The sequence below is a fragment of the Pinus tabuliformis genome, chromosome 6 (assembly GCF_031772625.1).
Source record: "Pinus tabuliformis cultivar Carrire ecotype Pingquan chromosome 6, CPIR1, whole genome shotgun sequence".
In the NCBI taxonomy this organism is placed as follows: domain Eukaryota; kingdom Viridiplantae; phylum Streptophyta; class Pinopsida; order Pinales; family Pinaceae; genus Pinus; species Pinus tabuliformis.
Window position 1 is genome coordinate 1,116,155,885 of NC_142292.1, and position 17,350 is coordinate 1,116,173,234.

At 39.8% G+C, this 17,350-nt stretch overlaps 1 pseudogene; it reads left to right on the forward strand.

Moving 5' to 3' along the window:
* The first annotated feature begins 5,620 nt into the window (after positions 1 to 5,620).
* LOC149262798 (pentatricopeptide repeat-containing protein At2g03880, mitochondrial-like) lies at positions 5,621 to 7,396 on the forward strand (annotated as a pseudogene).
* The last annotated feature ends 9,954 nt before the right edge of the window (positions 7,397 to 17,350 follow it).

Genomic DNA, 17,350 nt, shown 5'->3' on the forward strand with positions numbered 1-17,350 from the left:
ATTAAATAGCGACAAACTTGTCTTTAGACGAGAACGAGTTTCCCTATCACTAGGCTCGTTAAAACATAGCGATGGGCTTGCCCGAAGGGCAGGTTATAGAACAAGCATATGTTATCCTCCTCAAGCTTGACAAAAATAAAGAGGTATTGGTCAGAAATGACTGGGGAAAAATTGGGAGAACCTCAAAGCTTTAATGGTAGCAAGTCGCTCTTGAACATGACACTTCGTCCTCCGTACCACATCGGGTTGGGTTGTTTCATTCACCAGTCTCATCACCATGGTCTTCGCCAAACCATCCGTATTTGGGGTAATGCTACCGATCCATCACATCAGTGTCGTTATATGTTCAAGAGATGTTGTTCAGAAAGAGTCAACCGTGTCCCATCCACTGCCATACATTATCCTTCATCCACCCATGATCGCCACCCTGAATCATATCTCACAGATTGTTTTCACCTCCACTAAAATCATTAGCTCCGTTCCATGTCACTGATGTGGGATTCATTAAGGCCCTCCTTTGACGGATCGCTTCTTGTCGACTTCAGCTCATTATCCAAGAAGTTGATCTAGTAACACCCCCCCCCAATACTTTGAAGCTTGCATGCCTCAATGGCAAGTTTCTCACTTCCGGCGACAGGTATACATCAATGACCTTCGACCAGAAGATTTTGCGTGGTGTTCGACGCCAAGTCCTTTATTCACACCACGTGAATTGTACTGCAGTACCTTGAGGGTCATTGTCATTAATGGTGATTCCTCTCGCGCTTGTTAACGGTTTACATTATTGGCCGGTAATCAAGCGATGTCTTTCCATGTTCGACTTCAGCATAATTCTCACATGGATCGACTTGTACTTAGAGTGAAGATCGAACGAGATTGAAGACCCCGGATCTAGTTTCATCCATCCGGGCTGCGATATATATTCAGGAAATATAAAGACATTTGATATGTACATTATTGTAGCAGATGATCATCCTACTCAAAGGATGATAAATTCAGCAGAGAGTTATCAGTCTATCATCAGACGGTCGTCTGTTATATGTACCAAAATGAATTTATAAAGCTGAGCATGGGAATGCCCGCCTCAGCTAGATCATGAAAGCATAATGAAAAAATAATGTATTGTATTGTATTTTATTGCAGGGCACCTCTCAGCGATTGAATGAACTTCGGATCCTCCTAATAAAGCATTTCACCTGATAAACGACCTCATACTTTAGGGGGCAACTGTTATAGACATTTTTGTGCCTAACAGCATGGAGCATGAAATGTCAATAATCTGAGGGATCCAAAGTCCCTAAACATGTTGTTCTTACCCTTAGACGAACAAGGTCAGCAAACCACAGCACTGAAAATCAGTTCTCCACCTGAAAACACTCAAAAACAGGCTATTTCTGGATCATGTCAGCTACTCCACTGAGCATCTGCGCTGAATGTCAACTGCTCCACTTTGTACCTACGCTGAATGTCAAAACTAATGAAGGCTACCTGCGCTGGGCGAGATTGGCCAAGTGGCACAGTCATTCTGCAAGGTGTCAACTGCCCAGGAAGCTTCCAAACTGACACTTGGGTCAAGGAATTCACCTTGTGATGAGTAAGAGGGTCTTGGTCTCCAAGTGGAAGCAAGAATCTCCAAGTGGACTCAAGAACTGAAGATTAACTGAAGTAGGAGAGGACACTAGTCAGCTTCATGTCAGTCTCAAGCTCACTCATGCTTTCTCCAAAACTTCTATATATAGAGCTCTCTCATGAGGTCTATGGAGGCTGGAATTTTGTGCAAGTAAGGAAGTGCTGTTGGTTTGAGTATAGAGCTATTGGGTGATTTGCTTGAAGGAGGTGAAGAGGAGATTTCTTTCTGCTGGGAGGTGTTGCTGGATTGGGCCTATTATGGTTGTAACTCTCTCGGAACTTTGCTTCTTCTATTAATAAAGCATTTGAGTTTCTTCTATATGCATGTGTCTCTATGGTGAATTGATGCTTGTATAGTTGATTTATGCTAATCCCTGAATCGATTATGGATGCATGCTTCTTGTAGTTTCCTTTTCTTGTGCTTTTACAGGACCTTTGTGTAGCTGGGCCGGTGAAAGGGCAAGGAGCTAGGAGCAAGCAGCAAGGAGTGAGGATTGGATCGACTATTAGCGCAAGATAACGGTTAGTAGATCATCCTTCTCTTCTCTCTCTCATATCATAAAGAGGTAATCTTGAATAGCTTTGCATTCAGTTGTTGCTGAGGTACTATCACCCTTAGAGTGGGATAGGGTCATTCCGTATTGGATACTTTTCCCAACAACAACACCTTAGGTGGATAGGATCGTCCTGCATAGGCATTTTTCCCCACAACAGTTGGGCCCCTGGAACCAAGGTGATGCTATGATCATGTTCCCCTCGCGAGGGTGGAATCTCATGAGGCTTGTCAAAGACCGGCAGATGGTTATTTAAAATCTGTTGCATCTCAAGATGAATTGGCAGAGACTTGGTTTCGACTACCTGGATGGCATTAAATTGAGCTACCACTCCATGATGGCCCTTTTTTAACAATTTTCCATCCTATGCGAGCTGATGATAGAGGGGGCTCCTGCCTGGAGTCCACGGAGGGTATGTGTGGAGTTGTTCTGCTTAAAACTCATATATAACTCCTGGAAATCCATTGTGATTGGCCCAAGAGTGCGGAGCCATTTAGCGCCGAGGACAATATTGCAGCCCCCCATGTGTATGGAAAACATGTGGGTTTTCAACTGATAATCCCCCATTTGAAGTTTGACATTTTCACAGCGGCCTTCACATTTCATTGTGCCCCCATCTGCAATTTGGACTTGGAAGTTAGAAACTGCTCGTACAAAACAATGCACTGCTTCTGCGACTTTTTGATGGATGAAATTATGTGTACTTCCACTATCAATCAAGACTACTACTGGGCGATGTTTAAGGAAACCTCTGATTTTGAGAGTTTGAGGGGAAGAAATCCCTACCAACGCATGCAATGAAATAACTTGTTCGTCAGAGACATTGTCCTTTTGGTTGTCTTCTTCTAGCGCCTTATGTTCCTCAAGTGGTGGATCTTCCTCTGTTGAGCTGTAGTCAGTGGCATCTATTTGAAAAAAATTTGGCTCCTTGCATTTATGACCTAGGGAGTATTTTTCATCACAGTAGTAACATAGTCCTTGCTTTCTTCTTTCGGCCATTTCCGCAGGTGACACCTTTTGGACCTTAAGTGTCTGAGTCGTGTTGTGAGCTTGTGGGGGGCGACCTTTAGTGGAGAAATTTGGGCGACTGTATTGGGCTGCTAATGCACGTTCCAAGTTATGGGCTACCTTGCAAGCCTCTGTCCATGTGGGAGGGTGGTGCAGTAAGACTTGAGCTTTGATGGCTTCTTTAAGACCGCTGATAAAACATTCCGTGTAGAACACATCTGAGAGACCCCAAGTGCGCAAGGCTAAGGCTTCAAAAGCTGTAATATATTCATCCACTGTACCCGTCTGTCGGAGCTTAGTAAGATGACCCAAAAAAGAGGTTTCCTGTTCAAAGCGGTCTTGAAGAGCTTTTGTAAATTGGGTCCAAGTCCTAAAAGGTCCATTGCAACGTTGATGCCATTCCCACCATTGCCACCTTTCATTGTCCAAGTACATGCCCCCCAACATAAGTTGAGTCGCATTATCTAAGATGCGATTCAGTTTGAAATACTGCTCCATTTGTGCTATCCATGCCGACGGGTGAGAACCATCAAATTTATGCATGTCCAACTTGGGAGGTCGCTGACTAGGTTGTTGGTGGGTGTGCCAGACGTGAGGAGAGTGGCTAGACTCACCCACATTGTATTCATTGCCATTATACGCCTCCTCGTGGGCTTGCTCCTTGCCCTTCGGGATTAATTGCTGGACCTGGATACATAGTCCGTTAAGCTGATTGGTGATGGATTGCATGGATTCTTCAAGTTTTTCCATCCTTTCATTGGCCATCTCTTGGGCTCTAGTTGCTACCATACACCAACCTGATGAAAAATTGGGATTGCCTAAAAATTTTTCACTAATAATTGAATGGTACCACCGTGCTCAGCTCGTCGTCCTGATTCTGATGGGCTAGATCACCAATAAGCGCCCCGGAAGATCTCAGACTCTTTTTTTTTTAAAACTCCTAACGGAGTTTTACTCCTTCCTGATCAATACTGCAGTCACCAAATCCTCAAAATGTCAATGCGGCCAAAAGTCCTGCGAAAATTATACCCCGGTATAGGAACCCTTCACAACAACTCCGATCTAGTGGATCTGAGAGATCTGAATGGCGGATTGGATAGCTCTGGGCGGCGGAACAGACTGCTGTTGCGGATCGGCTGGATCTAATAGATCGGAATGACTGATCTGAGAACTCGAGACTGCGGGACTGATGTCTGTTGCTGCTACTGCACTCTTTTGCACAAGCGGATCTGATATAGATGATGTGCGATCCCCCGATAGAAAAGGGAACTATGGTCTTGAGGAGTGTCAGGTGCTACAGATCGCAATATACATAAGGGTCTGGTAGTAGTACTCGGCCCAATGTTTCAGGGCTCTAACTAAGGAGGATCTACCGTACCCTTAGCCGTACAAGCCGACTACCCTATCGTACGGGCGAGTAATCTCTCCGAGTGTTGTTCTCGGTGTACTATAGCCACAAGGCGGTCGACGGTTTATCTATGGCGAGGTTTCAAGGGAGCCTAGGGGGCTTCCGATATACCCAGAGGGTACGTGGAAGACAGTCCATGCACGGTTCTGTCTAATGCGCTACTACTCGAAGGGGTACCCACAGGGGTTACAAGGGAGTCCAACAGACGTCACCACCTCTTGTATTTCCTGCGTGCATGCCTCCCCAAATACGCAGGTTTATGCGCTCAATGACAGATCCCGTGGTTTAAAGACGTCGGAACACGTCTCTAGCCGAAAAAAAAAAATTGCTAAGAATTGGAGATCCACCGGCCCTGGAAAGTGCTCTGATACCACTTGTTATGCTCTTAACCTGCAAAATGATACCCAAATACAGAATATGCGAAGAAAAGATACCAGAACACAGAATAGCAATGATTTTATTATTCAGAGAGTAATGTTCACTTGCCTCTTCGAGGGGGCAACCTCCAATAGAGCAGAGCTCGACTACAAAATAAGACACGATGCTCCTCGCAGGGAGTCTCTATCCTTTATATATGACTCATACACGCAATACCACGGGCCAATACCGTGGGTTTTATTAATACCATCTATCTAATACTACTGCCCATTTGCAACTAACTGTGGTCCCGTCATTAATTGCGGGTTAACCACTTACAAATATTAATATGGGCTTTATTGACTCTTGACTATGACGTGATCCCATGACATAAATAAGGGGGTTAGGGTGGGACCCTAACATATATATATATATAACAATTTGTTTTTAGATTGAAAATGATACATTAACTTTTACCTCTGTTAAAGAAACCAAAGACTTTAAAATGGTTTCGCTTAATAGCCATTTGATCATTCTTATGCCATCAGCACTCTCTTTAATGCAAAACCACTGCGAAAGAGAGCAAGATCACAAACACAAATCCATGCTTCAAACATGAGATTGCTCCGGTCTTTTAGGAATGCTAAAGTCGATTACAATTTTTATGGCTCAATGTCAGAGGAAGAAGCTGATCTGGTTCCATCATAGAGTCAAGGCCATTAACATTTATTCTAACACCAAGATAACTGATATTCTGCCCGAATTCGGTTATAGAAAGAGTTCTTATGGAAGCGACACTGGGCAACGCAACGAAACACTTCACTTATTGCAGACGAAAGGCATTCATGCAAACTTCTCCACTTATGTTTTTCTCTTGCAGCTCTGCTTAAATAATAAGTCTCCATCCCAAGGGAAATTAGTCCATTCTCACATCATTCAAATAGGATTTAATCCAGATATGTATTTAGGTAACATGCTTGTGATAATGGATATCAAGTGTGAAAATCTGGAGGATGCCCGCAAAGTGTTTGACGAAATGCCCGAACGAAATGTTGTCTCGTGGACTGCCATGATTTCAGCTTATGCGAGCCATGGATTTGTTAAGGAAGCATTGAAACTATTTTTCTGAATGAGACAAACAGGTGTTCAACCCAATCAGTTCAATTATTCAAGCATTCTCCCCGCTTGTGCGAACTTGGCAGCTCTGGAACATGGGAAGGAGATCCACGGGGATATCATTAAAACTGGGTTTCATTCTGATGTATTTGTGGGGAGTGCCCTTGTGGACATGTATATTAAATGTCGGGTTATTGAGGATGCATGCCAAGTGTTTGACGAAATGCCTGAACGAAGTGTAGTTTCATGGACTGCCATGGTTGTTGGATATGCTCAATGTGGCTGTCTTGACGAGGCTCTGGAGCTCTTTCAGAAAATGCCTGAACGGAATGCAGTCTCATGGACTACTATGATTGTAGGATACACACAAAATGGGCATGTTGGCAAAGCCCTGAAGTTTTTTCACGAAATGCCAGAACGGCATCTCATATCATGGAATGCAATGATTTCAAGGTGTACACATCGTGGGTGTTTTGTAGAGGCCTTGGAGCTCTTTTAGCAGATGTGTTTGACAGATGTGAAACTGAATTCAGTTACTCTGACTAGTCTTATACCAACATGTGCTAACTTGGTAGCTCTGGAAAAGGGTAAGGAGTTTCATGAAGACATAATTAGAAATGGATTTCAGTCTGATATATTTGTAGGGAATGCCCTTATAGATATGTATGCTAAATGTGGGAGCATAGATATTGCTGACGAAGTGTTCCGTAAAATGCCTAGACGAGATGTTGTTTCTTGGTGTTCCATGATTGTCGAGTATGCAATGCATGGGTGTGCCTATGATGCTTTGCATCTCTTCAAATAAATGCAACATTTGGGTACAAAACCTAACTATGTAACCTTGATTTTCGTTCTGTCTACTTGCTGCCATGCAGGCTTAGTGAATGATGCCTGGCAGTGCTTTGATCGTATGATTAGTGATTATGGGATCAAACCTGGATTAGAGCACTATAGTTGCATGGTTGACCTCTTTGGCTGTGCTGGTAGGCTTATTGAGGCTTGGGACATTATCAGCAAAATGCCAATGAAACCAGATGTCACTATGTGGGGATCCTTGCTTGCTGCTTGTAGAGTCCATGGCAATGTAGAGCTAGGAGAGTATATGGCAGAACACCTATTTGAATTAGATCCCGAGAATGTTGCGCATTAAGTCCTGCTATCAAATATGTATGTAACTGTTGGCAGGTGGGATGGTGTACAGAAAATGCAAAGAATAATGAAAGATAGGAGGGTAAAAAAAAATATGCCAGGATGTAGCTGGATTGGTTCGAATAATAAACTAAATACTTTTGTTGTAGCAAGTAGATTGCACCCCTACAACTAAAAATTGATACTAGATTGGGAACCCTCCCACCTCTAATAATGATTCCAAGTAGAAGAGGGCCATGAAACCTATGTTTCAGATTTGGCTAGACATCAAAACGAATTTATTCTTTTCTGACATTGTAAAAAGCTAAGAATTTGCTTTGAGTTTATGAGCACTTAAACAAGGGAAGGGATCCTTCAGTACCGTATGTTTGTGGCTGCTCCAATACTACCAAAGAGATTTCCAATATTGTCATAAGAGAAATGGTTGGCAAAGATACACCCACCATCTCCATCACTTTAAAGATTGTTGGCATTATCCTAGAGACAAGTATCTAACATGAAAAAAAAAGGATGTGTTCCTATAGTGATTATTCATTGTTTAGATGGAAATAGGCAGAGCCTATGAAGAAGATGTGATCGTGTTGCTTTTAAAGTAAGCAGTCTCACACTATTTATTATAGTTCTCGCACCTTGGTGACAGAATGAATTCCAGATCATATCTGGATAGCAGGTTCTTACTTCAAAATTTTGTTTATGGTGTATGTCTCCAACAAAGCAGGGTTTCCCTAAACAAACAGGAAAAATGAAATGAGCTATAAATCAAAAAAATCAAAAGTATATATGCATTGCTGTGACTATTGACCTTCTAAACATTAAACAATTTCATTTTTCATGTAGAACCTGAATGTGATAATGATTTGTCAAAGAGTGACTTTGGATTGCAACTAACCAACCTTTCAGGTTGTTCAAGCCAGATAAAGTGAAGGGCAAAAAAAACCTTGTTCATGTGCCAATTGGTGTCATCTTCTATTTTCACACTTGCAACATAGATATCATCTTCGTAGTTAGTAATTCTTTGTCTACCAAAAACTTACATTGATAGGGAATTCGGTTTTTGATATGGTTTAGAAGTAGGGCCAAATTACAATTGATGGCACAAAGGATGATACTTGAAAAAAAAAAAAAAAAATGGTTAAAACACCACTAATTAGTAATGGCTTCTCTTACTACGAATAGGCTAACTTGCCCAGATTTTTCATTACTACGAATAGGCTAACTGTCCAAATTTTGCATGCAGTTTGGTTACCTTTCCGCTAAGCAGTTGGGAGTGGGGCCACCAAAATTGCCCAGGATTTGCATCTGGCCCTAACTGCCCTTTTGCATGTTAACACATACCCACAAGTGTGAGCACAAGCACTAGCATGTTACTTGGTAACACTTGAACCCTGGTTCGGCTATATTAGCTACCAGTGATCACTGATCTGGCAAGCCATTACTGACAACAATTTCTATTTTAGGTTACGATGTTAAGAAACAACTTTGAAGCATATTTTTTTTCATTTGTTAGCGCAGTAGACACTATTGTAGGCTCACATTTATGTTCCTCTCACTCATGATATTGTTTGTAACTCAACCTATATTTAGTGTTTAGTAACCCCTTATAAATGTCACTCATCAAGGAATGCAATTCCTCTTTTTCTAAAAAGTGGAATCACTAGCTATAAAATGACACTTAGGCATTAAAGTAGGGGCCTTTGGGAAGTGTGCTATTGCGGGTAATTTGGACTAACATAAGAATTCATACTGCTTTGGATTTGGACCGAGCTGGAATCCATACCTCTCAGGGGAGTATTTCTGTGTTGTTGAAACTCACCATTTTTTTTTTGGTTCTATCAGAATCTTATATTTGTTGTTCAGAATGTGGGTTTGCAGATTCACTCTATTGTAGTTCTAGTCGATATCATTGGTATAGTTCCTTCTTTCCACCTACTTCTCATCCCTTCATAACTCTTAGTGGTTGGCTGCCCCACTACCCAGCTCTCCCTCAATAACTGATTTCTGGGAAGTAATTTCAAATTTAAATTTCTGGCAATTTGGCAGTATGGGACTTTTGGCAAAGGTCAATTACTTGGCAGGAAAGGTAACCTCCTAGTCCCCTCACCAGATTCCACTCGTAGTATCATGGCTAGTACTAGTGCTTCATTCTTTAATCAGTGGTTTGGTGAATATTCATTAACTAACAAAACATACGTACATCATTTATAAGTTGTCTGTTCTAGTTTTAAAAAAGTTGAGGAACATCCATGTTGTGATTCACGGTGAGATTGAGACATATTTACAAACTGGGGGGAGACAGGGTATTACAGAATCTAGAAGATACTTCATACTATAAAATGGCACGGATACTGGACAATTGGTGATCTGGAGGTTGTCTGTTGTGAAATTGGGGAAAATAAACAAGAAAAATGAGTGCTTTATTTTGTTTTTTTTTACATGTCTTTTATAAATAGATGGTTGAGTTTGAATTGCGAGAAGTGAGAGTCTGACTCATGTTTGACCTACAAGTATGAGTCATACTTGTAAGTCAATTCACAAATATGACTTTGGGCCACAAGACAGACTTGGTGCACTATTGTTGTTGATCTAAGATTGTTCTCAAGGATTATTTAGGGTTTGAAGGAGATATTTGTAAAATACATCCTTTATCATTTGTAGCATCAGACTTACAGACATCTCTTGGTCTTGTCATCTCACGAAATTTCTCTTCAAGCAGTGAACCTGAGGTATCTTGACTAAGCCTAATTATCTTTGAAGTAGCAGAGATTCGATATTTTGCATCAATAATGACATCAGTAAATCTTTGGTCACATTGGATAGAAGGAAAGCTCCAAGCATCAAGCAATAGAAGAATTTGATATTTTGTAGCAAAGTTAATCCTCTTTCAGTTTTGAGAAGAAATAGTCTCCTTGAAATCTTCTATACAATAATTTAATTTGAAGCCCTGTAGTAACATCATTGAAAGAAGCAGTCCTGAAGGTGTACAAATTTGTGGAAATTTGAAGATTGCTTTATGATTAGAGCTCATTTATGACAAAAATAACTTCTCTTTCTCACCGTACATCATATAGAAGATAACCTAAAGTAGTTTGAATCCTCCATTAGCTTGAGAAATAAGTCAAAGTTGTATTGCACTGTGTGATGAACATCGTGTCACTGATCCTAGGCTACAACAAGCGTTCACATTTTTTCATCTTCAACAACCATTGGCAAGTATCAGAACCTTGAGGGCAGATGTCAATTCTTCATCAACAGTTTAAAGTGCATTCTCTATTGCCACATTCTTTTGCAACAACACTGAATCTTTCAAGAAATCTAATACATCAACAGTTATATATATTCCAAGCATATTGATGACCTCATGAAACTAGCCTATGATAACATGTTCTAAAGTTTAAATTTGTGGCTAAGAAGTAACTTGGCATAACTTGAATTGATCTATTGCTTGGGTTCTCTTTGGACTATCTGGAGTGTGGTAGAAAATGTTAGAAATAGTGCTAATAAGGGCTAGAACTCTGAACCAGTGTTTCATAAGACACCTTAGCATAATCAGACTCGAAGCAAACAATTCAAAAGGAATAGAGAAAATCATTCCAAGGAAAAATTCAAATCAAAGTCTCTTAGTATCTTCAAACAGTCAGAAGTACTTGTGATATCAGTAATATAAAGGCAATATTGATGTAGGTATGATACTGCTATTGATGTTTGTCAGTTGAATATATTATTGTTTAGAAGTTGTTGTTAAACAGGAAGAGTGTGTGAGAGAGATTTCCTGTGCATGTGTATTGTTGGTATTTTATAATTGGAAGTTTGTTGATACAATTGTAGAGCGATATTGTCTCATCTTAAAATGAGAAGATTGATGAAGGCTAGATGACCAACCAAAGTAAGACTTCAGAGGGAGCTATAGAATCACTGGCATAACACTTGATGACTCGTCTTGCGTAATGATTACTACATGAAGGAAGCCCATGATGAAGGATGTTGATCCAATGACTCTGATGATTCGTTATATCTCTGTTATCTGAGAAGATGCATGGAAACTATATGATTATGATTGGATGACTTTGGCACATGAACCAAAGAATTAATGATAGGAAAGTTAGCAGGTTGTAGATAGATCGATGGTTATGGGCAAGGTCACTTTCCCGACATTCAGAGGGATCTATGGTCAAGCTATGATGATTGGTTTGTGAAGATGTAGCTATTCTATTTCAACATGCAGCCCAAGTTCATTAATTGTATAGTTAAGTCTGCCACATCACAATGATTAAATTTGGCTGAAGGATGTGTCACTTGAACATTTTGAACAAACTCTGTAATGGTCTCAGAATTCTGATTGAAGAATGAGGTGAACTATATTTTACATTGAAAATTGCAGTTTTTGTTCCCACTAATCTGTACCTGAGGTCTTTGTTTTGATGCCAACCTCAGTGTCTATTAAATATATGGATGGTGTGAACAATATTTGCACTGAAAATTGTAGTTTTTGAGCCAGTAATTTATACCCAAAATGTGTCCCAATCTAAAGAATGTAGTCAGTTATATTTTACATACGAGGGTGGCTTTTAATTCTGTTGATAGTAGATTATCATTATTCTTATTTAAGATATAGTAGATTTTCCATTCGGATAGTAGGATTATCTTTCAGATAGTATATTTGTCATTCTTCATGGAGGAAGTCATAATAACAAATCTCGAGTTTGAGAAGTAAACAACTATGAAGCATGGGAATTCAGATTAGGATGTGTTGAAATATCCTATATGTCACGTTAATGATTATTCTATGGGTGGTGGAATTTTCTAGTGAAAACATAGATTGAATACCATGGACTTGTGTAAGGCTTACTGTGATAGTTGTTTTTAATGATATTAAAAGTAAATGAGAAGATCAATTCGTAGAGAATTTGGGATTTTAGAATGGAAGCTTATTTAGTCAATAAAATATCATTGAAAATATTAGAATACACGTTTACCATTATTCTAGTGTTGAATAAAAATGTCGTGAAAAATAATGTGTCTCTAGTTTTGGATAAAAGGACCCTCAACTTTCTTCGCAAATTTTGTGCTCACTGGCCACTTGTGAAAGGAGTAGGCATCTTTAGAAATGTAGTGCCATTTAGAAGGGAAATACTAATAGCAGCAGGCCAAAGGCAATTATTCCATTCGTTTATTTATTTGTAATTTGTCTGGTCATATTGTGAGCTGCAATATATATCGTGAAATTGTTTTAGTACTAGTAAACAATGATTAAATATATAATAAATTTGAACCTTTGACATTTAGAGGACATTTCTCTCAATTTACAAAAAAAAATAAAGTATGAAGATCATGCTGGAAACAGTTTCTGAAGTTTTGAATCTTTTATTTTCAAGTTAAGTAATTGGTTTGGAAGATGAAAAACCAGCAAATTGGAAGAGTGAGACTTTTGTATTCACTAAGGTATTAAGGAAATTATATGCATGAAACTTATACTAGTACCTTCTAGTGGAATTGATAGTGCACTAATCCGTTTCTTGCCAATATTTTGGTTTTGGTACTACCTTATAGCATATCCGATTTCAAATGCTATTTTCCATGGTGATGCCCATTTTGACTTAGATAGCTACCCAATCTAAGGCTATATTTTGCAGTTCCATGTTATTATTATGAACATTATGTAATATTGACGCATTTGGTTGGACACGTGAAGCTACTTATATAAATAAATTGATAGATTTTATATTGATGATGGAAATGGTTGATGCATGGCCTAAATGTATGACTCACTTAGTGGTGAATTATCTAGTGCGTGACTTATCAGTATTATTTGTTTCATATATGGCTCAAGTGGATATGATTTGTTTAAATGAATGACTTAGTGAATTTATGATTTATCCAGTATGAACTGCAAGATTGACATGTGAATACTAGACTTAATAACATGATGATTATATATCTTGTTGTTATATAAATGCATGAATGAGAGCTAACCCGCAGGGGGGGAGAACTATATGATAGCCGAGTTCTACTCTTCTATTGAGGGAAAGTTGAGACATCTCATGAGGAAGGTATAATGTAGATTGTTCTATTACATTTGGTATATACTTGATATGCACTCATATGACATGAGTAAAATGCAAATGACAGGTGGCAAGACTACCTAACTGGATTAATTGATGACAAGTCCAAACAACACTGTAGTGTGGTCTGTATTAGGGTGTTGACCCTAGTTATGAGGATGGGTGGAGTCATTTCCCACTATGTAACCTTCAAAACCTGGAATCGTGGGAGGGCAGTGGTGGACTCACTCCCCTAGACGTGTGATGACGATTTCCAGTTGCCTACTGGGGAAGTTAGGTCGATATAGTCGACGCTTCCGCCATGTTGGTTTTATCAGTGGTTAGATTGGCATAGTTGATGCCACCATATATAGCAGCAGAGGATGGATAGGGTGGGAATGGAAGTAGGTCAGGATGGATAGGAGGATATAGATCAGTTGGAGACTCTTGATGGTAAGTAATGTCATTGTCCGACTTATCAAATTTTACTACTATAACTCTCTCTATTTTGTTATGCCTTCGAACTCCTTGTATCTTTTCACTCTAACTTCAGGACAAAGTTTTCTAAAGGAGGGATGTATGTAATGCCCCAATTAATCTTATCATGAAAATTTTATTAATGTTTACATTACCTGAAAATACTGAGAAATACTGGTGAATACCTTCATTTGGGAAACTATAAATTTTATTTACTGATATAAAATTCATTATTGTTATTATTCAAATTCCCAACTTGTCTTCTCAAATTGAATCTATGGTCTCCTTCCATTGTTCCAAATTATATAGTCATCTCACATTCCCAAATATACTCTCACATTTACTTGGGAGAAGACATGGTCCTCTCCAACTAATTACCAATATATATATTCATCTCGCATTCGCAAATGTACTCTCACATTTACTTGGGAGAAGACATGGTCCTCTCCAACTAATTACCAATATATATATATTCATCTCACATTCCCAAATGTACTCTCACATTTACTTGGGAGAAGACATGGTCCTCTCCAACTAATTACCAATATATATATTCATCTCAATTCCCAAATGTACTCTCACATTTACTTGGGAGAAGACATGATCCTCTTCCATTAATTACCCAATTTTTATTCATATCACATCCCCAAATGTACTCTCAGAATTACTTGGGAAAAGAGAAGTCAATTGTAAGGATGAGGGAGAAGTTAATTACATTAATGAGAGGTGATTGAGGTGGAGAAGATAGGAGGGGCATAAAAAAGGAAGGAGGAAGGGAGAAAGGGGGATGCTTGGTCTTGCTATTGTTTTTGGTTGGCTGTGATTTTGGAGAAATGGTTTGGGAAGGAGGAAGGAAGTATTGTTTATCTTGGTCTAGATTATTCATCTTGGACACACTACATCTGGTTGGACTTGGGCTCGGAGGGCTAGGGAACCTGTGGAGGTTTCCTGGGCTAGGAAGTATTTCCTAGTTGGCTGGGAGGTAAATCCAGTCGGTAGTCAAGAGGAGCATTTTAGTAGGAGCAGCAGCTCAAGGGCATCTCCATCAAGCCATCGGTACAGGTATTCCTCTATGCATAGATTACTCATGTAAGTTATTGAAATGAAATGTTCACTATTAAAGTTGTAGGGATTAGAATGTAAATGGTAAAATTATCATTGTTTAAATGTCTTGTAAGAAAGTAAATTATTGCCTCTTATTGCATTTAATTCTCAGAGAATATAGATCTGTTAGAAGACCCTAGGATGGGGTCTTACATGAGAGCTGGCTAGCTATGAGAGCTAAGGCTTTGTATAATTCTTATGTATTTCCACTTTATATGATAATACAGATAGTGGGGTTTTTAGCTGAGGCTTTCCCCAAAGTATTTTCTTGTGTATTGTGTATTGATTCTTCTTCTTCTGGTTATATTGTTCAGCTTGATCTTTAAGCTTCCTCAAATTGATAGTAGAAGTAGGTTATAGTATTCTACTTTGATTTATATTGCATTATCGGGTTAACCTACACACAGATTTTCTACATGGTATCAGAGCTATGAACAGTATACGGAGAAGAGAAGTCGAAGTTTGAAGTACGGGGTTGCAAGTGAAAAATTGAATTCTTATCATACTTCAAGGTTGGCCAATGGCATTCAATGGCCTGAGACTCGAGTATGCCTTGGAAGGTAGCTCAAATTACATAGCATGGAAAGATCGCATGGAGGCTGTATTAGAAGACAATGGCTTGAAGTAATCCATTCATCAAGAAATCCAAAAGCCAACTTCAACTAATGCACAAGAGTTGGTTGAGTGCAAGTAGTGTCTGGCGAAGGTGAGAAGGATCATCCTTGAGGGAGTTCGAGACCATATTGTCTCGAGTCTCCATGTGAAGGATACTCCATTTTCAATGTGGAAGACATTGAAGGACCTCTACTAGAACAGTAGCGACCAGAGGAAATTGGTGCTCAAGGATAAGCTTCGAAGAATCAAGATGGAGAAGGGTGATACTATTTCCACATATTTGAACAAGCTCACCACTTGCAGATATGAGCTTAGCAGTGTGGGAATAACTACTGACGATTATGATATGGTGAGCCTCGCTCTCCTTGGCCTTCCAAAGAGCTAGAATAGCTACCAGGACTATGTGAATAGAAGGGAGAAATTGTCTAATTGGGAACGACTGTGGTTGGATCTCATGCAGGAGGAGATCAGGAGGAGCACACGAGATGGTTCTTCATCCAAGAATGATGATGAAGAAAATCTGGCCTTATCAAGTAAGGAAAGGAAAGCGAAGGGGAATGCTTCCCATTCCAAATTGAATTCTTCTCAAGGAGGGAAGAAGGTTGACAAGTCTAAAGTGAGATGCTTTAATTTTCATGAGATGGGATATTATGCGACTAATTGCCCATCAAAGAAGTCCAAGAAGGGATCCTTGAAAGGATTGGAAGGTGAGGCATTAGCCTCTCAGTTCAAAATGGAGTTTACCCTCATCGCATGCATGGTGTCATCGATGATGGGTTGTGTCTGGTATCTTGACAATGGAGCCTCATTCCACATGATCGGTGATAAAAATTTATTTAGTGCCTTGGAGGAGAAAGACCTCAAGATGTGCATAGAGATGGGTGATGATGGAAGGTATAGTGTTTCAGGAGTGGGCACGGTTGCTTTTCAGAGGGAGCATGGAGCTCCTCTCACCTTGACAGATGTGATGTATGTGCCTGGACTGAAGAATAACTTGGTATCAGTCGCGATGTTGGGGGACAAAGACTATGATGTTGTCTTTAGTAAAGGAAAGGCATTCTTAAGACACATAGCCACGAGTCAGACCAAGAGGATAGGGATTCGGGTGAAGAATCTCTATAAACTAGAGGTAGATGATTGTACAGCATTGAGTACGAAAGAAGAATTGGTGCAAAGACAAGATATTGGCGAGTTGTGGCACAGCGGTTGGGCCATTTGCATCATGGGGCTTTGAAGATAATTCAACGGATATCTATAGGACTTCCCAAAGGTAAACTTGAGCAAGTTGACACATGCAAAGGTTGTACTTGGGAAAGTACACAAATTCTTCCTTTCATGATCGAGACAGTCGAGCATAGGCTATCTTAGAGCGAGTTCATATTGATTTGTGTGGACTATTCTCGAAGGCATCCACAGCAAAGCAAAGGTATTATGTGATTTTCATTGATGATTTTTCTCGTAAATTCTAGATTTATTTCATGCAGAAGAAGGACCAAACCTTCACAAAGTTTTGTGAGTTCAAAGCTTTGGTCGAGAAAGAGTCAGGGAATAAGATCAAGGCCTTGAGAAGTGACAACAGTGGAGAATATGTCTCTCAAGAGTTTAAGGACTTCTATGCAGCAGAAGGAATTAAATGATAGTTGACGGCACCTCATAACCCACAGCAGAATGGGGTGGCCGAGAGGAAAAACATAATTATTGTAGGGGAAGCACGGGCCATGCTGCATGACCAAGGCCTACCACTTCACTTGTGGGCTGAGGCATGCAACACAACGGTCTATTTGCATAATATAAGCCTACATCGTATACTTGGGATGAAGACACCAGAGGAATCCTTTTCTGGTAAGAGACCAAATGTGGGTCACTTCAAGATCTTTGGCTCATCAGTATATTTC